The following is a 23,712-nucleotide window of genomic DNA, read 5'->3' on the forward strand; positions in this document are numbered from 1 at the left end:
ATACCAATCAGAATGGCCATCATCAAAAAGTCTACAAACAGTAAATGCTGGAGAGGGTGTGGAGAAAAGGGACCCCTCCTATACTGTTAATAGGAACGTAAATTGATACAGGAACTATGGAGAGCAATATGGAGGTTGCCTAAAAAACTAAAAATAGAACTACCACATGAGCCAAAAATCCCACTCCTGGGCATATACTCGGAGAAAACCATAATTCCAAAAGATATACCAATGTTCACTGCAGCACTGTTTACAATAGCCAGGACATGGAAGCAACCTAAATATCCATCAACACAGGCATGGATAAAGATGTGGTACATATATACAACGGAATACTACTCAGTCATAAGGAGGAATGAAATAGTGCCCTTTACAGAGATGGACCCAGAGACAGTCATACAGAGTACAATAAACAAATAAATTTTAATGCAGAAAATGCATCCAATCCTTTCTTGGTAAAACTATAAAAATAAATAAATTTGAAATTAATTTTATGGTAAATTTCATTATAAGTAGCTACACCTAATTGATTTTCTTTGTAAGCAGTGGATTTGCTTAAACACTTGCCTTATTTAGCTGCCATTGTCAACTTTTGATCATGGTTTCAGATTTTTTAATGCCAACTAGAAAAAAAAAATAAATAAAACACTGTCTTGAAAACTTGGGAACTCCTGATGGTGCTAAAAATATTTTTTTGGGAAATACTTTGGTTATTTTTAAAATCTTTAAATAATTATTTTCCCTCAAAAGTCCTATAGCCTAATTGCGCTCAGTTGCTTAGTCATGTCTGATGCTTTGTGTCCCCATGAACTGTAGCACGCCAGGCTCCTCTGTCCATGAGATTTTCAGGGAAGAATACTGGAGTGGGTTGCTATTTCCTCCTCCAAGGGATCTTCCTGACCCAAGGATCAAAACCTCATCTCCCGGGTCTCCTACACTGCAGGTGGATTCTTAATGGCTGAGCTATCAGGGAAGCCCCGTAGCCTAATTACCTGGCACTCAAAAATAAGGTTAGCAGAAATCACTGCAGTTCATGTCAAAATCTGCTCAAAATAGGATTCTTTCAAAATGTGCCTCTGTGCATGTTGATAGTCACAATCTGCAACAGTTTTCACACACTTCTGTGACATGTACATCATCACCTCCCCTCTGCCCTAACTTACCGCACAAGTTCTCCAGTCATCAGTGAGCAAAGTCATAAGACAAATACAAATTCCCAATTTTACTTTTGCATCTCTGTATGCTCTATAAGAGAGAGAAAGACCTTGTCCCTAGATACAAACAAGCACCCGAATGAATACCAGTGGTTTACCAAAATCGAACCTTCAGTTTTACAAATACTCTAAAGCACAGATGACAGTGCAAAAAGGCTGCAAGGTTTCAGTTCTATTGCAAAGACTCACACAGCAGAAATATCCTTTAAAAAAGGTCTCAGACAATGACTTATTTGTATGAAGCCTATTAACGCAATACAACAGAATCTTAATAACAGGATTTGAACCTATCATGTAACTATTCCAGGGCTAACTTCTTAGAAAATCTAACCTTCATTTGTAATTGTGATGCACTGTTGTGAAATGTAAGCAGATGAATGAGGTGAAATCAGGACACCATTGAGAGAAGGAACTTAAAATTGAATATATCCACCATCAGGGGTACTAGGAACTCGAGATCGACACAGATCAAATGCTTCCTCTGCAAGCAGAATTAATCAGTCCTAAAAATGTCTTACCATAGTACAAGGCAGTATTTCTTTTTAGGAAGTGCTAACTTTCTACTGAGAAATATATTCTGTTTTAACTTCAGAATTATCCTACCAAAAAGGGCACCAGTTTAAGATCTCTGGCCTGATACCAAGCTGTGTTGTTACACTCTGCTTCTTGAAATTCACTATATTATAAGAATTCGGACACTGTGTCCTAAACTCAGTGATCTTAAAAAATGTTGTAAACCTAGTGTGGGCCATTTTTCAGCACTGGATGAAATGGTTCTGCCCTTCTTATCCATTTTAAAGATGTCTTGGGGAAGATCTTAACGTGAACAGGGTCCTTAGACCCCTCCTAAGAAGCGTGACCACAAAGTAATCTCTTGTTAACACAATGCGTCCGGGCAGAGAACAAGATCATTGTGTGTGACCTGATTTCATTTCAGTGAATGTCCCCGTAAAGAATGACATCATCCCATTCTTTTTCTTGATCTCCACTTGTGTCTGTTCCCAGCCCCCAGTCCGCAGGCTCATCATAATTAAGCTGTTTGCCCCCTCCCATTCCCCATTCCTCATCTTCACCGGAATTGTCATTTTCCTCTGAACTTCCTGCCGGAATGTATCATTAGGGCAAGAGCAAAGGCTTTCCTTTGGTGGGTCAACACTGCCAGAGTTTGCTTCTCAGTTACAGGAGACAAAGCCCTAGTCTGATGGCAGTCAGAGAAGGCTGGGTCCTAGTCAGATGAGAACAGAGAGGAGCCGGATGAAGGGGGCACAGCCAGATGGGCGTGATCTCTTGTCCCACTGGAGTTGCTGTTACCACTTGTTGTTTGTTAATTGTTAAGTCGAGTCTGACTCTGAGTTGGGTTTTCTTTAAACACAAGTTCACTGACATGGAGGGTATATTGTCTAAACAGATCCATTTAACTACACACATGGTGATGTGTGCACGTTTGTATACTTGCATGAACTAGCACTTCCTTTATCACTGAGATTTGTATTGAAAGACTCATGTGAAAGTATTTTAATTCAGATTGATGGATGGATGATGAGGGAGAAGATCTGTTTTATTTTTTTTTTCATTTATTTTAATTAGTTGGAGGCTACTTACTTTATGATATTGTAGTGGTTTTTGCCATACATTGACATGAATCAGCCATGGATTCACATGTGTTCCCCATCCCGATCCCCCCTCCCACCTCCCTCCCCATCCCATCCCTCTGGGTCTTCCCAGTGCACCAGCCCTGAGCACTGGTCTCATGCATCCAACCTGGGGCTGGTGATCTGTTTCACCCTTGACAGTATACTTGTTTCAGTGCTATTCTCTCAGAACATCCCACCCTCGCCTTCTCCCACAGAGTCCAAAAGTCTGTTCTGTACATCTGTGTCTCTTTTTCTGTTTTGCATATAGGGTTAGCGTTACCATCTTTCTAAATTCCATATATATGTGTTAGTATACTGTATTGGTCTTTATCTTTCTGGCCTACTTCACTCTGTATAGTGGGCTCCAGTTTCATCCATCTCATTAGAACTGATTCAAATGAATTCTTTTTAATGGCGGAGTGATATTCCATTCTGTATAGTACCACAGCTTCCTTATCCATTCGTCTGCTGCATGAAGAGGGCTTCGCTGATGGCTCATTGGTAAAGAATTCACCTGCCAATGCAGGAGACACGGGTTTGACCCCTGGTCTGGGAAGATTCCACATGTGGTAGAGCAACTAAGCCCATGGACCACAACGACCCTAGAGCCCAGGAGCCACAACTACTGTGCCCAGGAGCCCTAGAGTCCATGCTCCACAACAAGAGAAGCTGCCACAAAAAGTCTGTGCATAGCAATAAAGACCCAGCACAGCCAAAACCAAACAGAAAAAAGAGCACAAGAAGGCAAACAAACTGAATGGCCATGTGAGAGAGGTACTGATTGGTATGTTTTGAGTATTTTCTTTTATAAGGAAAAAGGAAAAAACAACTTATTTACCACATCCATGTAATGGAAGATGATACACAAATTTAAACTATGAAAAATGAAGACAATGCAGAAATTGGACACTGTTTTGATAGAAAGGTAGGCGAAAAAAAAATCTGAGTAAAATTGTCCATCCTCCAAGTTTCCAACTATGTAAACTCTAGGCAGTACCATACAAAATGACTGCTTTTGTAGGTAAAAAATAGCCAATTAGCTGCAATTTTCTAGGATTCCACCTAGCATATATTCATATAGAAAAGATTTATGGGTTTGGGTTAAGCATGCGTGCTTCATAACTTAAAAAATAAGCTTCCAATAGGTAGCAATTAGATTGTTTTTACAACAAATACATGATTTTAACTAACATTAAGATTTTGAGTAATAAATTGCCCTCTTTCATGAGAAATGTTAAGGGTAAGGGTGGTCACAAGAGTCTGCTTATTAGCATGCGCTGTCAGCTCTATATACTGTGCAGCAAGATTTACATGCCCTCGGATACCAAGATGAGAATAATGTTAGTGGTTTTTAGGGTCCACATATGAAATTGATTCTTTGAAAAGATGTTGTTTACTATTACAGTCTAGGGATGATTTTAAAAAAATACTCAAATTTAAATTAAGGTATTTGAGTATAACTTAAATAATTAAGGTAATAAAAATAAATAAAGTGCCAGGGCAACACAGCTAAGGCATGCTTATAACATTTTCCATCCCCAAAAAGCATCCACAGGGCTAGGAAAGGTCTTAATTTCCTTACAAACAACATAGTCGCTGTTTTAAACTATCCCATCTGTGCGCACCAAACCTCGTCTGACAGTGCAGTTTTTGAGTCCAGAAGGTACAATAGCAGCCATTCAGATTTTGGCAGGTGCACCTCAAACTGAATACCAGGCTCCACAAACATAACAGCCTGTTCCACAGGTGTGAACATTTTTGACAAGAGCTCTCAAAAATCTCCCCCAAGCTGTGAAATTTAATTGTCCTTTCGATGTCTTATTATACCTATCTCTCCTTGGAACAAGAGAGAACCTTCTGGCAAACAAACAGCCAGGGGATGCTTGGCCAGTTCCTGAGATCTGTTTTATGACATCTCCTGGTTTTGTTTCTTATACTACGTGTTTTGGAGGTGATGCCAAGTTCAATGAGCTTCAGGTAAGCAGTTCTTAAAGCTGGAAAAATAGCAAATGAAAGGACTTTATACCTCAATGACATGAGCAGAAAGCCAGTCAAAATGCACAGGGCAGCATTTTGAAAACTTAAGACTCATTAAAATGGTCCCTACACAGAAAGAACCCATTTCTTTCCACAAAATTTGCCAGCTGGGAGGACTACAGCTATGTGAATCCAGATGTGGCAGTGGGAGGGGTCTTAAATACCTATCGAATCCATCTCAAATGATGGAGGAAGAGGGGCAGAGATCTCTGAAGCTGGCAGCTGGTTAGACCCCCCTGAATTTTCCAGTCCAAAGATGAAAACAGCAGTCTAGAGTTGGCTCTAACAGGGTTCCACAGATTTTTAGGAAATAAGTGTCATGTGTGTTAGATTTGAGCAAGTGATTCTGATTTCATCCAGTATTAGAGTAAATGCATTCTATTTTCTCATCATAAGGACAGGCTGAGAAATGAAAGGATATAATACTTACAGTGGTGAAATGACTCATTAAAGGGAGAAACGTGTGAAAGAATATTGTGCTTAGTATGCAGTTATGGCTGACTCTGTGACCCCATGGACTGTAGCCTGCCAGGTTCCTCTGTCCATGGGATTCTCCAGGCAAGAATATTGGAGTGGGTTGCCATGTGCTTCTCCAGGAGATCTTCCCAACCCAGGGATTGAACCCAGGATAGAATCCCAGTTTGCAGGCAGATTCTTTACTGTCAGAAACACCAGGGAAGCCCCGAAAGAATATTGGTCAGATAATAAACAACATGGCATCCCAGCAAAGTGGTCTCTTCATAGCCCAAGAGAAACTAAGAAAGATGCTTTGGGAAAGCAGGTCTTGAGTGACCTCTTGGGATGATATAGGGTGAACTCCAGTATTAAGGGTTTTCCGGCCTGTTTGATAGCTAATTTTGAATGACATGATACCCAAGGACAACTTCTTTCTTTCCTACAGAAAAATGGGTGCATTAGATGAGAGGTTCACAAGAAAAAGGTCTGGGAAACTGACTCAAAATGATGAAGCAGATTTAAGAAGTCACAGTTGTACTGTCTATTGAGCTTATTCCTAAACAGGTATCTTTTTCAGTTTGCTTTGGAATGCTTTCCTCTCTCATTTGGAGTTTCAAAGTAAAGACGACCTAAATTTCAGCTTGTCTTCTCCTACTGTCGATTTAGCTTGTGAATAACAGGAATCTAACACATTACTGGTGAGACCCCAGGCCACCTGCAGACAACTCTGAGAATTAGAGAACTGCCAGTGCTCATGACTATGTCAAAGAAGCAACCTGGTCCCCCATATGCTTCCAGCTATTTCCCTTCTTTCCTTGCTATCTGTAGTATGAGGACAAAATGTTGAATTCCAAAAGTATTAGAAAGAAAAGCTGGAGACATCAACCCTCAAAGGACAAACCAGAAATTTAGGTCAGACTTGTAAATTTTTGTTTTGGTTTGCCTGTGTGAAGTTCATGAGCTTTTCGGTGATTAAAGGACTTATTCCAGGTCAACCTGGGTTAACATAAGAATTAGAATGAAAATCAAGCAAAGGGCAATGATTTTGACAAGCTGCAAAAACCAAGAGGAGTTCAACAGTTTCCATGGTGTCAGTTTTCACTGTGGGTGGAAACAACTTTCAATGTTGACATTTGAGAAAAACTCATGGGGAGCGGGTGTGGTATAAACTCATATGAGTCAACACCCCTAAGAATGTTTTTACAACTAAGGTTGTATTGCTGAGGTGGGTCTCCATGGCTCACCTTGGCCCCACAACACTCGTGGCACCAAAGTATCTGACCGAGGAGAGAAACTATGAGGTTAAGCTGTGAACAACATGGGTGAGACCTATAGTCTTCATGCCGAGATTGTGGATGACTGGGCATAGCTGACCTGCCATGAACAACCCCTTGGAATTCCCCTGAGCTTCTGGAATAGCTCATAAAATGTTAATAAACCAACACGATTCTTCAGATGGTTCTTTTGTCATTCTTGAAGACAAATATCATGCAGTGACTCTGCCGTTTAGCTTTTTCAGCCAAGAAGGAAGAGAGTGCTATAGGGAAGAGCGGAATTATCAACTCCTCATTTTCTGATAATTCCCCATCTGTGAAATGCTACCCTCTCCAAATGATATGGAGTACTCAGGTATTGCTAATGTCATGGTTTAATTAACCAAGAAATCAATATTTGGGACTTCCCTGAGGGCTTCCCAGGTGGCGCAGTGGTAAAGAATCTGCCTACCAATGCAGGAGAGGCAAGAGACTTAGGTTTGATCCCTGGGTTGGAAAGATCCACTGGAATAGGAAATGACAACCCATTTCAGTATTCTTGCCTGGAAAATTCCATGGAAAGAGGGACCTGGCAGGCTACAGTCTATGAGGTCACAAAGAGTCAGACATGACTGAATATGCACTCGCCTGGTGGTCCAGTGGTTAAGACTCTGTGCTTCCAAAAAGGGGATGTGAGTTTGATCCCTGGTCAGGGAACTAAGATTCCACATGCCAGGCAGTGCAATCAAAGCAAACAAACCTCAGTTAATAAAAAAAGAGACAGAGATCAATATCTGATATTGAGTACCTTTGACGATTTTCTGTGATTACTCTGTCTTGGAGAACCTGCATGTCATTCGCCAAATTCACCTTCTTCCCGTCAGCAACTACAACAGAGGAAAACGAGTGCCATCAGTTGCATTTCCTCAGCGATTTATCTTTCAGATGTTGCCTTTCACACCTTCATAGGAGGATATCATTAGGAACAGCATTCTCCAAATTTCATTCAGACTGAGTTTCTTACAGTCACTCCAAGAGACTTTGAAGTATTGTGAGTCATTAGGTCCTTTTATAGAAGTTTCCATTTGACTTTCTATTCACCTAGGGAAAGACTTTCCATTATATTCATTTCATATTATTCTCTGACTGGATTTCATAAAGTCAATAAAGAAGAGTTTCTTTTGAAAGGTTTACAAAGTGTTCCAAGTTTAAAAGTTGAATGATGTCTAATTCCAACTGCTAAGACCTATTTTAAAGGAATATGTGCAGAATCATAAAATCTCAAGTGACTGCAAGTGGCTATCTGATGAGTAGCAAAGCAAGCATTTCCAAGTGGTAAAATTGTTTCTATTCTGCATTTACAAGAGGTGAAAAATATAAGTGACTAAAATTAACTTGGATACTTAGAATAAGAGGAAATACCCAGTTTAATCCATTCAGTATTGAATGAAACAATCTTGCTGCCTTGAAGAGCACATTTTAACATAAATATGCTATAAATAAATGCAGATATGATACATAAAAGACAATAAAAAAACAGATAACTAATGAGAACCTACTGTATAGCACAGGGAACTTTACTCAGTGCTCTGTGGAGGCCTAAGTGGGAAGGAAATCCAAAAAAGACAGGATATAAAGAATTGCCTGCTGATGCAGGAGATGCAGTTTCAATCCCTGAGTTGGGAAGATCCCCTGGAGGAGGAAATGGCAACCCACTTCAGTCTTCATGCCTGGGAAGTTCCATGGAGAGAGGAGCCTGGCGGGCTGCAGACCATGAGGATGCAGAGTCAGATGTGACTGACAGACTGTGCGTGCACGCACATGGAAACAGAGCTAATTCACTTCACTGCACAGGGGAAACCAATGCAACACTGTAAAGCAACTATACTCCAGTTAAAAAGGATAAACTCTTAACTGGCCAAAATTACATTAAAGTTCATTCTCATTTGTAAAATAAATAAAAAAGAGGAAGAAAGAGAAGAAATATTGTATATACATCTCATAAAGAAATATAAGCTCTCAGATATATAAGATTTAAGAAAAGGAGAACAACACACAGTATTTCGCCACTCCAAATTTCCTCTACATTTAAAAAATATTTCTCTTACAGCAAATTCCCATCAGCTAGCTATTTTACATATGGAATACTCAAGGAACCCAAACCGAGGCTCTGTAACAACCTAGAGGAGTGGGATGGGGAGGGAGGGGACATATGTATACCTGTGGCTTCTTCATGTTGATGTTTGGCAGAAACCAACACAATACTGTAAAGCAATTATCCTTCAATTACAAATAAATGAAGTTTAAAAATTAATGCTGTTTCTACATAATAACAATAAATAATTGGAAATTAAAAAAATATTTCTCTTGTTCATATAATAATATTAAGACATTTCCTTTGGAGCTCTCTGACCTCTTCACTAATGAATATTCTCAGAGTTAATGGGTGTAGATTATTTCAACACAGTAGACCTGGAATCTCTTCTTGTTCTGAACTGACTCTGATGATTCAGGTTAAGTATGGACAGTCCCAGGTCCTCTGCTCTGTTCTGGAAGCTTCACTCTTAGAGAAATTGTGGTGGCAGGACCTCCCTGCAGGCGGCTTCCTGCTGCTGGACTCTTCCTCCCACCCACCGTTCCCCTTATGTCTCTTTCCATTCCTGGCAGATCAATTCCTCCACCCCTTTCCGCTATCCTGTCATCTGTCACATCCAGCCCAGTCAGTCTTTCAACCCTGCCCCTGTTCTTCTTCTTCTCAGCCTGGGAGTTGGTGAAGTTCCAGGGGAAGTTTTATACTCTCTAACATTATAAATTATTATAAGCATCATGGAGATCTCTTATTTTTTTAAAATATGTTCCCGGAAGACATATAAATGCTTATGTTTGTAATTATGCATGATACCCTGTGATCTTCCAAAATGAAAATTTACATTTGACTTTGAGGCTTCCAGTGTCTGGCTGTGGTCATGCTGGATCATAGCCTAATGTCAAACAACAACATCCTTTCTGCGGTTTTTCGGAATCTACTACTGGAAGCAGCAGGAATTAGATGTGAATTCCAGGTTACAGCCTCCATTGGCTAGGTGACCCTGAGAGTTACTTCATTTTTTTATGCCTCAGTCTCCTCCTCAGAAAAATGAGGATTAAAAATAGTATCTAATTCCATAGGGTTGATATGAGGATGATAGGCAAACATCCTCATATGAAATTTAAAATAAGTGGCCAACAAACATTGGTGATAACTATTACTGGCACTGAATTGTTTTCTAAGCTAATTAAGAAAGATACAACTTCCCAAGGTATAATTTGCAGTCAAAATATTTTCATGGGGTGAGACTAGAGTTTTCATTCATTTTATAAATGGAGGCTTTGCTTTGTCATCACTGGGATGATAATATGTAGGAAAATAGTGCAATCATTGAAAGATAAAGGTGATTAAAGAAAAAATGGAGGCAGATATTTATACCTGCTTAATATGTGTATGCATGTTAGAGTCAAACACTTCTTCTATGCTAAATGAAGTTTCATTTGTCAAGAGAGTGTAAGGTGATAGGATGACTGAGCCACCATAGTTTTTATTTTTATTTATTTATTTTTTTCCACCATAGTTTTTAGTTCCATAATCTCAACACCAACAGATGGAATGCCTGGATCCTTTCTTCCTTTATATGTGCCAATTTGTAAGAATTCATTATAAATAGTCAGAGTATGAAATGTGCAATGGAAATTTTTAATTAAAATATTTCTCTCTCCTTTCTTGGCAATATTATTAATAAACACCAGTTAAAACAAATTTATTCTTTAGTTTCAGCAAAACAGCATCATTTGGCAAATAAAACCAATATGACTAATTTTAACCAATTAATTTGATGCCAACAACAGAATATTGTTAGTTTATAGTTTTGTTTATATTTAGTTAGCTATTTATTTTGCACTTTCAATACCGTAAGTATGATTATATCATTGTAGATTTACAGTTATATGAGTGTATGTGTGCGTGCATGCATGCTAAGTCACTTCAGCCATGTTCGACTGTAGCCTCAAGGATCAGCTGACAGCTTCAGTTTTCATTTATCTATCTCCCCAGAATTCCTACAGCACTTAAAATCTGTGCCACACAATGTAGCATTTAGTTAGAGGATCTCTGTTGCTGTCTAGACAGGGGACGGTCTCATCTCTCTGGTCAGGTTTTCAGATTCTGAAGCGTGAAGGTTGTGCCTTGGGCTCTTGTGTACATTTTAAGCTCTAATCATCTCTCCCCAGAACTTCATGTAACTGATCGAGTATCACTGTATCATCAGGATCTGAGTCACACATCGACCCTTGGTCTGTCTGGAGTTGATTCGAGTGTCGGTCAAGTATATCTAGTCTGAGAACCTGAATTGCTCCTGAAGCAAGAAAACGAGAGCAGCCCACAGCCCTAAAGCTGGGCTACACAAACTTGAATGGAAAAGAAACCACCAGTCCAGCTTTGGGTAATTTTATTCTTTGTTTTCCTTACGCCAGACCTATCATATTTTCTGTAAGCAATGACTCGACCTAAGACTCAGAAGTACACATGTGTGTGTTTGAAGTGAGCTCATAGAAGTCTCAATCTCTCTGCTCATAAAATAACAGGCTAGATTGGAAGACCTCCAAAATCACTTCCTGCTCTAAAATTCTAAAAAATGTTGGCACATGTGCCCACTAATTTGACATTGAAAAGTACTGAAAGCGTCAGTTGTGTCTGACTCTCTGCAGCTCCACAGACGATAGCCCACCAGGCTCCTCTCTCCACGGAATTCTCCTGGCAAAGGTACCGGAGTGGGTTGCCATTTCCTTCTTCAGGTGATCTTCTCAACCCAGGGATTGAACCTGGTTCTCGTGCATTGCAGGGTGATAGATTCTTCACTGATTGAGCCACCAGGAAGCCCAACTAATCTGACATTAAACATCCACAAACAAGTGTGGGTGTGCGCCAGAATTTCACCTGCTGATAATATGTCCGAAAGTTAAGCTTAATGGTTTAAGAGTTTTGGTTTGAAAGTTTGGTTTGGCTTCTCTCTCCGTATTGGTGTGTTACTGCACTTGGCACCTAGGAAGCCATGCTGGAGAGCTGGCGGATGACTGACCTGGGCTGTCTGGGCTTTCTCTGTTGTTCGGAGACTGAACTGCATTTCCTGGCTCTCAAACTTCGTAAACTCATCAGATTTTGCTACAGAGAAATGTCATTCAAATAACAGTCCCTGGTGGAAAACACTAGCATCATTGGTAGTTAGTGAAATGCTGAAACAGTAACTAGTATTTTAAAACTGTGGATTGAAGGCATTTCTGTATATTCTACACATACATGTGTTTAGATAGATGTGTGAAAGAAATGTTTCTTTTCCTTAAGCTGTTGTCCTTTAATCATCTCCTAAAAGTGGCTTTAGTCCTGTTGCAGAAATGCACTCTGTCTCTGCTCCCTTCACCTTGGAAAGTAATAAATGGTTCCAAACCGCCTTCCCGAAGGAGTTGTTGGAAGGTCCAAAATGTCCTCATTAGGAAGCTTACGCCGAGCCACACAATTCTTGCCATTGTGGATGGTGTACGCATGTGGGACCATTACTTCATGCACAATGACATGAGACCAGAAAACATGTGAACAGGAAGCCAAACCCAAGAGAGAGTTGGGGCACTTCCAGCTTTGCATGGAGCCCAGAAATGAAGCAAAATTCAGCAGTATTCTGGACTCAGGTGTCTGGGGGCCAGCACAGCTGCACCCTAGCCCTTTTCAAACACTGCGTGGGAGAGCACAGTGGCTCCAGCAGCACCCAGCCTGGACTCAATCATTATGTCAGCAAACCCCAAAAGATCATGAAGACAAAGTCCTTGTTTAGGAAGCCAGACTTTAAATGGCTTGAGTAACCTAAAAGCGGAATGGCCAGCACCATTTATGGAAGCTCAGTATATTCCTCATGCTTTCAAGCATGCTAATGGGAATTCCCCCCAATAAACCTTGCTCCTTCTTTAAATAATAAACTTTCCCATGATGCAAGCTCATCCTATTCTAAAGTATATATTTGGTGATTATTTTATATAACAGATAGTGACAGTTCCTTTCCTTTCTTCCTTACTTTCTTTTTAAACTGTTTTAAAACCTTTTACATCATCTCAGAAACCAAAGATAATTTCTGAAGTTTGGGGAATTTGAAGTGAGCTCCCAGAAGCTGGATGGAATTCATATAATAACCAAATACTATCTTTCTGATGAGTGATAAAACTCTATATTTGGAGGTGACAAGAGTTTCTTAAATCTCCTTTTAAATATGTTGATACAGTTTACCTACCAGGAAGAAATATTATACTTGACTTTGTGAGACCAGCCATGAAGGCTGGGGCTAAGCCCTTTTCGTAATAAATGGTCTTTGCACTGAAATGTTCAGGTGTGGGTAAGAGCTCTAAAATTCAGGAAGCCAATAGAGGCTTTGCCATAAAAGATTAGAAAGGGTAAAAGGCTACAAGAAAACTAAGGTTATCAAGTAATCAGACCTCAAAGACTTAAGAAGTCACAGCTTCCTGTCTGCTAATCAGATTGTTTTCTGTTCATTCTAAATGTTAAAATTCTTCCCCTTGTTATCTTTAAAAAATTTACAAACGTGACACACCTCTCCTTTCCAGGTACCCACCATTCAAGTCAATGGGAAGAACTTCCTGCTCACCCTGAAGGAGGAAATGTTTGTGGGACAAGTCCCGGCCAAGTAAGAAATCACCTTCTTTGCTTTAGTCTTACAAGTTTCCTCTTTTACTGTAGTCTCTGAGTGGGTCCTCAATTCCAGGGAAGTAAAATAAAAAACCCTGCTAAGGAAAGAGCTACTTCGTGATGAGTAAGTATAAATTCTTCATGAATATGTGCTCTTTATGAATAAGTATTCTACTCGCCTACGGCTCTTTTTCCAAGTCTCTGCTTGCTTCTGAAGGTTTAGAGGAAGTACAGATTTCTGTTTTTGAGGGTATACAAAGTTATTGGCAAGACTACTCTGGACATGGCCTTCCTGTTGAAACTGAGTGGGACACAACCCACTCAACAGCAGAGGTACAAGATGAAAGCTCAGAGCCCCAGTGAGCTCAGAGACTGACATTTCTTCAGGGGGCTGAGCATAGGGGGAAGAGCCCAGTTTCTCTGTTTCTTCTCTAAATTTCTAAGACAAATTTGGCAGTTTTATACTTTTTAAAAAGCTACCTTTTACATATAAGCAATATCATTTGTATCATTTTTTTTTTAGATTCTACATATCAGTGATATCATGTGGAGTTTTTATAAATGATGCAAATGAATTTACTTACAAAACAGAAACATACTCACAAACATAGAGAACAAATTTATGGTTACCAAAGGGGCAAGGGTTGGGGGAGGGACAAATAAGGATTTGAGATTAAAGCATATACTACTATGCACATAATAGATAACCAACAAGGACCTACTGTATAGCACAGGAAACTAGTCAATATCTTTTAATAGCCGATTATGGAAAAGAATAAAAAAAAATTGATTCAGTCATATATGTATATGTGTATATATATACATATACCCTTTGCCGTACACCTGAAACTAATACAACACTGTAAAGGAAACAAAAAGCAGTATCATTTATATATATTAAAAAATTAAACAAAAACTGACTTCTTATATTATTTAATGTTGTAGGTTAGCCTCTTAACCCAACATTCAGTTCAGTTCAGTCACTCAGTTGTGTCCGACTCTTTGCAACCCCATGGACTGCAGCACACCAGCCCTCCCTGTCCATCACCAACTCCTGGAGTCCACCCAAACCCATGTCCATTGAGTCAGGGATGCCATCCAACCATCTCATCCTCTGTCGTCCCCTTCTCCTCCCGCCTTCAATCTTTCCCAGCATCAGGGTCTTTTCAAATGAGTCAGCTCTTCGCATGAGGTGGCCAAAGTAATGGAGTTTCAGCTTCAGCATCAGCCCTTCCAATGAATATTCAGGACTGATTTCCTTTAGGATGGACTGGTTGGATCTCCTTGCAGTCCAAGGGACTCTCAAGAGTCTTCTCCAACACCACAGTTCAAAAGCATCAATTCTTCAGTGCTCAGCTTTCTTCATAGTCCAACTTTCACATTCGTACATAACTACTGGAAAAACCATAGCTTTGACTAAACGGAGTTTGTTGGCAAAGTGATGTCTCTGCTTTCTAATATGCTTTGTAAGTTGGTCATAGCTTTTCTTCCAAGGATCAAGCGTCTTTTAATTTCATGACTGCGGTCACCATCTGCAGTGATTTTGGAGCCCAAAGTCTGTCACTGTTTCTGCTGTTTCCCCATCTGTTTGCCATGAAGTGATGGGACTGGATGCCATGATCTTAGTTTTCTGAATGTTGAGTTTTAAGCCAACTTTTTCACCCTCCTCTTTCACTTTCATCAAGAGGCTCTTTAGTTCTTCTTCACTTTCTGCCATAAGGGTGATGTCATCTGCTTATCTGAGGTTATTGATATTTCTCCTGGCAATCTTGATTCCAGCTTGTGTTTCATCCAACCCAGCGTTTCTCATGATGTACCCTGCATACAAGTTAAATAAGCAGCCCCAGCTAACTCAACTTCCTTCTATTAACTTGTACCCCTTCTTGTTTTATGGTCTTCTATTATAGCTACCCATTTGTGCAAGCTTAAAGCTAGTATAGGTGTTTCCCTTTTTCTTCATTCCTTCATTCAGTCCCCAAGTTGAGAATGTTCCACCTTCTCAATATCTCAGCAATCTGTGCCCTATTGTCCACCTACACTGCTCAGGCCTTCAGCAATTCTCACTTGTTTACAATAGTCTTTCAATTGATCTCATAGTTTATAGCACTATCACTCCCTAAGCCTTTGCCCACCCTACATTCCACACTGAATAGTAGATGATCTATATAAAATCTTCCTAAAACATAAATCACATCTACTTTCTGCCTTCTCAGCCCCAAGCAAAGTCCTTCCTTGACTCTCCATTGACTCAACAGTACTCTTAAAAGTACCAATAATCTTAAAAGTAATCTCAGTGAGATAAGGAACTTGGGCTACAATGCTTCCATCACTGAGTTGGGTTTGCTACAAACAAAAAAAGCAAATAAACAAAATGGTCTATTGAACCAACTAATGTCTTAGTGATACAGGTAACACGTGCCAGCCCAAGCTTTTTACGTTAATGCGAACCTACAAAAGACATTTCTTTGGATCATGAGCTTGTCCAAAAAGACTCATGAGCATGAGTTTGAGGTTTACTACAGTGATGAGTGCAAACACCTACCTGAGCATGAGACACTGCCATATTCATGACTGGACCCCTGATTAAATCTCCAGGACCCCCAGATTCAACAGTTCCAGCACCAACTGAAACCAGTTCCCAGTCTCCCCCCCACCCCCTGTTCCCCATCCCTGCCATCCCCCCCATCTTGGCCTTCTTATTTATTCTGTTCTCCAAGGCCCTTCCATTATGGAATGTCCTTCCACACCACCAGTTGATCCTTTAAAACTCACACAGTCAACATCATCTTTGTAAAAGCTGCTTTGAATTTCATTGGAGAAAATTACTCTGCCCTCAGTTCTGTCATTTAATCACAACAGACTTCTGTTTTTTGTAGGTGTTATACTGTTAAGAAAATTCTGGGTTTTTTTTTTTTTTTTTGGTTTGTTTCCTCGGAGTAGGAGCTCCCCCAGGGCAGGATATGACTCCTCTTGTTCATTTTGGCATCACAAGTGCTTAGCACAGCAGGAAATACATAGTAGATGCTCAAAAAACCAAGGCACTGAATCAAAGATGAAAAAATTGTGTAAATGGAAAAGCCCTCAAATTGACTGAAACACTTCTACATTCAGACACTGTACTACATACTTTACATGTTTTATTTCCTTTTAATCCTTTCAACAATCCACTCCTTGGGATAAGTATTGGGTTGGCCAATCCCATAGTATTTGTCTCCTTTCACAGAGGTGAAACTTGAGATTGAAAATCTGCACGATCTTGCTGCTGGTCACATAACCATGTAATGGCAAAACCAAGCCTCATGGCCAGATCGAATCATAGTTTGTGTTCCTCCCACCACAGTCAAGCATGCCTCTGAGGAACACTGAGATTATGTGGCTGATCTTTGCAACTAAACTAGCTATAGTATAGAATTTTAGTGTTGACAGCTCACTTTTAAATTTGGGGGGAAAGCAAGTAGAATCCAGTCTTATTTTCAAATTCAATTATGCCTTAAATTATGCCTTCTTGGAAGCCGCAGAGAATTTTAAGTGGAAATGTCATTTAAAGGGACTAAAAAAAAAAAAAAAAAATCTAATTTTACAATGTCTTCCATGTTTGTTGAATAAATAATGAATAAATAGATCTATTGCATTCTGAAATTTGATATGAAATCTTTCCACTTGATCTATTTTGGGTACGATAGTATCAAGTAATGACACTGAACACTGGATAGTTACAACAAATATAAGACATGATTAAATATACATATTTAATTAAATATATACATACATAGGTATCTTCAATTCTTTTACATATACACACACACACTGATACACACATTATATGTGGTTTTCATAGCTATTTAAAGTAATCAAGCTCAGTGAATTAATCATAGCACTATGACACTAAAAGGGCTTCCCCAGTGGCTAAGTAGTAAAGAATCTGCCTGCGATGCAGAAGATGCAAGAGACACGAATTCGATCCCTGGATCAGGAAGATCCTCTGGAGGAGGGCATGACAACCCACTCCCAGTATTCTTGCCTGGAGAATCCTATGGACAGATGAGCTTGGAGGGTTACGGTCCACAGGGTCGCAAAGTGTCAGATACGACTGAAGTGACTAGCACACACATGACACTAAAAGTGCTTTCTACAATTTATATTTCTTAGTTTTCTTACTTGAATAAAGACAGTAATTTTCTATATCTCAGAGTACACCAACTTATAATCATGGTTTCATAAAAGCAAATTGAACAACTACCCAAGATAGAATTTTGTGTTCTTGGCTTATTCAATTAGCAAATCATACTTCCTAGGTTCAGAAATTATATCTTTCTTCTACAGTTTTAAATTCACCTTTTGTTGAAAGACAATTTCCCAAAGCCTTGAGCATCATCCCTGAGAACAAAACTAACTCAGCGTCCTTTACAGATACATAGTTGAACAACAGAGCTTTGGGTTTTGCCAGTGCTTAAGAAGTTCATTCTCTGTAACATTTAGATCTTTCAGCTATACACTGAAAAACTTAGTAAGAATTCACCTGTCCACTCTAGTGACAGTGTTTTGCAAAGTTTAAACACGCCAGTACAAGTTTCAAGACTACACTGAAAAACGGGATTTATCATAGTGTGAAAAGAAACTTCCCACAACTATATTTGCCTGAAAGCAGAGAAACTTAAGCCCAAAGTTGCAACATTATTCCTGGATGCCTAACAAGCAAGGTGAATAACCAGGGTTCCTTTGTAGGGTGAGATGTGTGTGTGGAGACCAGTCAACTACCACCAGGACCAGGACATGGGGAAATGAGGGGGACAATATTGTGAATAAATGATCAACAGCTCTTTCCCTCCTTCTGTTTTTAAGAGGGACCCAATTTGGGTGAAAGATTTTGGCCAGAAACACATTTCCAATCAGGGTAGCATCTGAGCTCCGGGAAATCTATTCTCGGGAATAAATAAGATGAAATGGACAAGGGCAGTGAGGAAACTTTGGTTCTTTACCTCAGAAAGAAAAAGCAGAGCATCATACTTACAAAAGCCGCCTTCCAAGTCCTCTCTAGAGAACCAGCTCTGGGAACTGGGAGAACGCACAGGAGCAGAGATAAGGCGGCAGCGGGGCTTCCTTCCTCCTCCCGGGGGCGAGAGTCATTGTTCCTTATCTCCCTGACCTCCGGGGGCGCCGGGGGCCGGGAAGGGCCGGCCTCTGACCCCTTCTGCCCTCCCTCCTGGCCTCCGCGCCTCGGGTCGGGGTTTCCTATTAGCCGCTCCAGTCGCCCGGCCTGACACGGGCCGGGGGAGGCAAGAGGGCCGGTCTGCGAAGCGCTTGCGAGATGCAGAGGGTTATATAAGCCCGCGTATTATTATCATCACACACACCCCCATAGAACCAAGGCTGCCAGACAAACAAAAGGCAGTTCCAAGAAGGGGAGGAGCAGGGGCAGAAGTTACACTGGGGGTGAATTTCGGGACACTGCTGAACTGGCTGGGAAAAAAAGGCAACTCAGTTTGTGCATGCAAACCTCGGCAAACAGAGCCGCAGCTGGCCGAGCGGCCGGCCACGCGGGAAGGCTCCTCGGAGGAGGGGAGGGAGGGGGTCGGGGGAGGCAGGGCTCTCCGGCTGCGGTCCTTCCCGCCCCCAGGCAGCCGACACAGTAGCCGCCCGTGGTGGGATGGAGTGGATGAGGAAGATGTGGTATTTGGAGAGGCAGGCATTCCAGAGACCGAGTGCTTAGTAAACACGGATGTTTCTTAGACTCACACCAGGTGCTTCTGCTGCTTCGCTTTCGTCCTGGTCTCTCGTTTTGCTAATGAGAGTTTGCAGGGAGTTCCAGGGATCAGAGCCCTACCCTATCTGTCCATCCTCTGTTTTAAATCTCCGTGGGTCTGTTCTTTTCTTTGTGGGAGCGAAAACCTCCCAGCCAAAGGGTTCTTTAGGCCAGAGCTGGGGCTGAGAAAGTTTTCACTTCGTCCTCTCTGCTACCCTCCCTCCCCCATGCTGCTACCCTCGGTTTTCTTTAGATGATTCTTTTCCTGCGCTGTTTCTGGCTCTGCTGCCCAACCCCCGAGGAACTTCCTCCTCCAGGCATTCACGCCTTCCACGTGTCACCGCACTAATTCCTCTCTTCCCAGCCCAACGCCCCTCACCTACTCCAGCTCCTGAGACTATGAATCATGTTCTAAAGATGGCCTTTCCGGTTCTTCCCTGCCCAGCCCCAGCCTGTCTTACATCCTCCATGTCAGCCTGGAATGTCCTCCCTCCCATTTCCTTCAAAGCACAGTTCAAATCCCATCTTCCCCCCAAATTCTCCCAATTTCCCTTCTTTTCTTCTCCTTGACCTGGCTTCTCTGATGTAATTCTGCACGTACATCTGGCTTCCTAAGTCTGGGATCTGGTGTGATTCTTGGAGGTGGCCTAGGACAGGCACTTCATTGAGTGTTTTGACTGAATGTAGCTGACAGCCAACCCAATGTCACCTGGGCCAGCAGTCTTGGAGTGGAGGGGCCCCAGGTAACCTCCAGGTGCTCAGATGAAAGTCTGCATTGATGGACGGCTGAAATTGTGCAGTGGGCCAGTGGGGGTTGTGATACCTTTTACTTTTGGATATGTTTGGAAATTTTTACAAATTAACAAAAAGAAAAATATATTAAGGCATATATATGGAATCTGGAAAAATGGTACTGATGAACCAAGATGGTTCTTGGTGACAGTCCCCTGTTAGTTCCTGCAGGGCAGGAATAGTCAGAAATAGAGAATAGGCTTATGGACACGCAGCTGGAGAGGGCGGGACAAATTGAGAGAGTAACATTGAAATATTTACATTACCACGTGTGAAACAGATAGCTAAAGGGAAGTTTCTGTATAGTGTGGGGAGCTCAGCCTGGGGATCCTTGACAGCCTAGAGGGGTGGAATGGGGTGGGAGAGAAGTTCAAGAGGGAGGGGACACATATATGCCGTGCTGTGCTAAATCTCTTTAGTCGCGTCCGACTCCGTGCAGCCCCATGGACTATAGCCCACCAGGTTCCTCTGTCCGGGATTCTCAAGACAAGAACGCTGGAGTGGATTGCCATGCCCTCCTCCAGGGGCTCTTCCCAACCCAGGGGCTGAACCTGCGTCTCTTGTGTCTCTTGGAATGGCAGGTGGGTTCTTTACCTCTAGCGCCACCTGGGAAGCCTGGACATATGTGTGTCTATGGCTAATTCATGTTGATATATGGTAAAAAACCAACACAACATTGTTAAGCAATTATCTTCCAAATAAGAATAAATTTTAAAAATTAGAAAGCTCGGTAAAATTTGGAGAGGGGCGTCTGACCTTCTGTCACATTCCTTAGGACGCGTGCTCCTGAGGGCACCAGGAATGCTGGCCTCTACTGAGCTCCTGCTATTGCTCGTTCAGGAGACCTCCGGAGTGTAGCTGACTTCCTAGAAGGCCAGCAAAGTTCCTGAAAGGTGAGATTTTCCGAAATCACAGACTTCTTGGATGCATTTTATGAGAGAACTCCTCCACCGTGGAAGGAATGCAGACTATCACAACAGAGCTCAATGTGAGAACAATAGCTCTCTGGTGATGTGTTTTATGATATGGAGTGAAGTACAGAATGTGAGCTGTCAGGTGTTGAATTTCTGTGGCTTAGCGTTCACGCGTTCTTGGTGACATTCCCCTGCTAGTCCTTGGTAAAAGCAGTAAGCTGTCTGTGCCGTCTGTGGTGGCTGGATATACAGTGGTGTCATTTAGAGACTTCGGGGGGTGTCGACGGGCTCTCCCGGGCACCCAGAATGTTCAGTGAATTAGAAAAACTTTCCCGCCTCCACTAATTTAGAACAATAAAAAACTGATTCAGATTCTAAAGAGGAATTTTGGCTTTCAGTTCTTGAGGTATGGGCTTCAGGAAGGACTGAGATCTCATTACAGTTTAGTAGTTCAAGATCTCCCCTCTTTTTGTTCTGCTCAAGTCAGAGCCATCACCTTTGTTTTCCCTGCCATGTATGAGTCTTGACTGGGTGTCAGGCACTTTAATGTGCCTTATGTTCTTTATGTGCATTCTAACATAGTGATTGATCTAGTTTAACACTTGATCTAGTTTAACTTCCTCGTTAAAAAGGTACAGAACTTGAGGTCTAGAGAAATTAAATGTCTTGCCCCAGATTTTTTTTGTTTCTATTTTTTTTTTTTCTTTTGGATGTGGACCATTTAAAAAGTCTTTATTGAATTTGTTACAACATTGCTTCTTATCTCCTGAAGAAGGGATCAAACTCCCAGCCCTTGCATTGGAAGGTGAAGTTTTAACATTGAACTGCCAGGGAAGTCCCCTGCCTAAGATTTTATAACAGACCCAGCATTAACTTCCCAAGTGGCACAGTGGCAAAGAATTCACCTGCCAACGCAGGAGATGCAGGCTTGATCCCTGGGTTGGGAAGATCCCCTGGAGAAGGAAATGGCAACCCACTCTAGTTCTTGCCTGGAGAATCCCGTGGACAGAGGAGCCTGGCAGGCTACAGTCCATGGGGTCGCAAAGAGTTGGACATGACTAAGCACACACGTACACACACACCCCATTAAACTTCAGAGATCCAATGTCTGCCTGGAACCCCAGGTCTCCCTGAGTCCATTTTCTCCTCAGCTGTTAAATTGCAGGGAAAGTGAGAGGACACAGACATACTCTTCACTTTGGTTTACTTGTCTTTTTTGCTGGAAGTAGAAACTGGTCAACATTCACCTCGTGGCAAATGAAAATCAAGTGAGGAATAAATATGTAATTTGTCCGAATGATGCAGGGCTCGCCTTCTCTTTTCATTCAAATCAAAGCAAGTAGCAGAGAATACTTCTGCATGAATCATCGAGCTACTTATATAGACTTGGCCTGAGAGCACTCTTGCAAGAAAACTGCTTATGCCCCAAGGTTATCAATCCAGTCAAGGTGACTTTTTTCACAGGAGACACAATAATTATGGCAAAGACATCTCTCTTAGAGGGGCCGGTATAGCCCAGGGGAAGTAAGGATCCCATATGTCGACATAGCTTGTATGAACCACTGGCTTGGAAGGGCTAAGATTTCACATGCTGCCCTGACATCTCTGAGCCTCATGGGGCTCCAAAAAGCTGTGTGTTCCCCTACTTTTATCTGATACGCTCCCCACCATTTGGGAAAGACTCTCCCACTGGCTAATTTCCCTACAGCGGGACAGCAGCAGTCTACCTGTTCTGCATCCTACTGGGTTTACTTCCCTGCCAGCCCACAGTCATTGAAACCAGCCAATCACATCCTTCCTGGGATCCCGGGTACCTCTCACTCTCCCGTTACTACAGAACCTGCTCCTTATGGCCTCTTCTTCCTCGCTCTGTTCCTAAATGCAGCTTCTGTGTTGCCCCATGTGACCTAGAGTGTCCACTTCCCCCTGGACTCTTAGTATATGTGACTAATAAATTACTTTTGATCTCCTGTGTCCCGAGTCAGACGTCCTATTTGGTCATCTGAGAACCCTAGGACAGGACTCCCTCCCTCCCCCATGGGGTGAAGAGGAGGCGAACAAAACAATGACCAGACATTCATGCTAATACTAAATGGAATTCTCATAGAACTAGTGCCAAATATCACATCCTTTGGTGTTTCACTAAGCGAAGCATCAGGCTACTGGCAAATAGATATGGATTTGAACTGAAATTAGCTGAAACTGACCTTTATTAGCTTCAAGGTCCCTGAGCTTTCCCTTGTGCTCTTTTTAATTTTTATTATTCTCACCTGGAGATTTTTGCAAGAAACAGCATTGTTCTCTTTCCTGAGGTGGCTTAACTGTAGCCCTGCCCAAAGGCAAAGAAATCAAAAGATGACCCTTTCATTCCTGTCATTTAAATCTTTACTAACTGCATTCTTTCAGGACAGTGTAGCAGAAAGAATTTTTCTCATCTCCAAAGACAAGAGATTATAATAAGCAGATGTTTTTAATATTTTTTTTTACCATCCAAAGCATCCCAATAATAATGTATTTCCAAATTCTCAGCCTAAGAAACAGTCTTCGATGTAATTTCTTTCCCTATTCATGAGATTTACAATAGGAAGGTCGTGTTTGTACTAGATTTTTGACTTGAAATAAATCTTCTTTTCTCCTCGGCATTTCTATAGAATCCAAGCACTTCATTATTTAGTCTTTTCCAAATATTAAATGCTTGTCATTCTTGAAGAACGAGCTAATCTTCCCTTTATGGGTGGGGAAACTGAGATGTGGAACTTGCAATCATCGCCAGAACACAGATCATCCTAAAGGTTGTGGATACCCATTGAAATGCTATCCTCTGCACATCGTAGACATGAAATAAAATGGTAAATTGTCTCATAAGCAGCAAGTATGACATCCTCCAACTATTAGAAAGTATTTGTTAAAATTCATTTGCATTTTGCCTAATGTGAGAAGCTCTATGG

General features: G+C 41.4%; 1 protein-coding gene across 4 annotated transcripts in view; it reads right to left on the reverse strand.

Annotated features, from left to right (window-relative positions):
- SULF1 (sulfatase 1) overlaps positions 1-23,712 on the reverse strand; it is a 184,007-nt gene that overhangs the window by 140,171 nt on the left and 20,124 nt on the right. For 3 of the 4 annotated variants that reach the window (XM_065902843.1, XM_065902842.1, XM_065902840.1), the window contains exon 2: positions 7,403-7,481. The gene's annotated coding sequence lies outside the window, so the exon portion shown is untranslated. Of the gene's footprint in view, positions 1-7,402; positions 7,482-18,326; positions 18,593-23,712 lie in introns of those variants that run through there. The other variant, XM_065902841.1, reaches the window with a different exon arrangement.

This window comes from Muntiacus reevesi, chromosome 12, assembly GCF_963930625.1.
Source record: "Muntiacus reevesi chromosome 12, mMunRee1.1, whole genome shotgun sequence".
NCBI classification, from domain to species: Eukaryota; Metazoa; Chordata; class Mammalia; order Artiodactyla; family Cervidae; genus Muntiacus; species Muntiacus reevesi.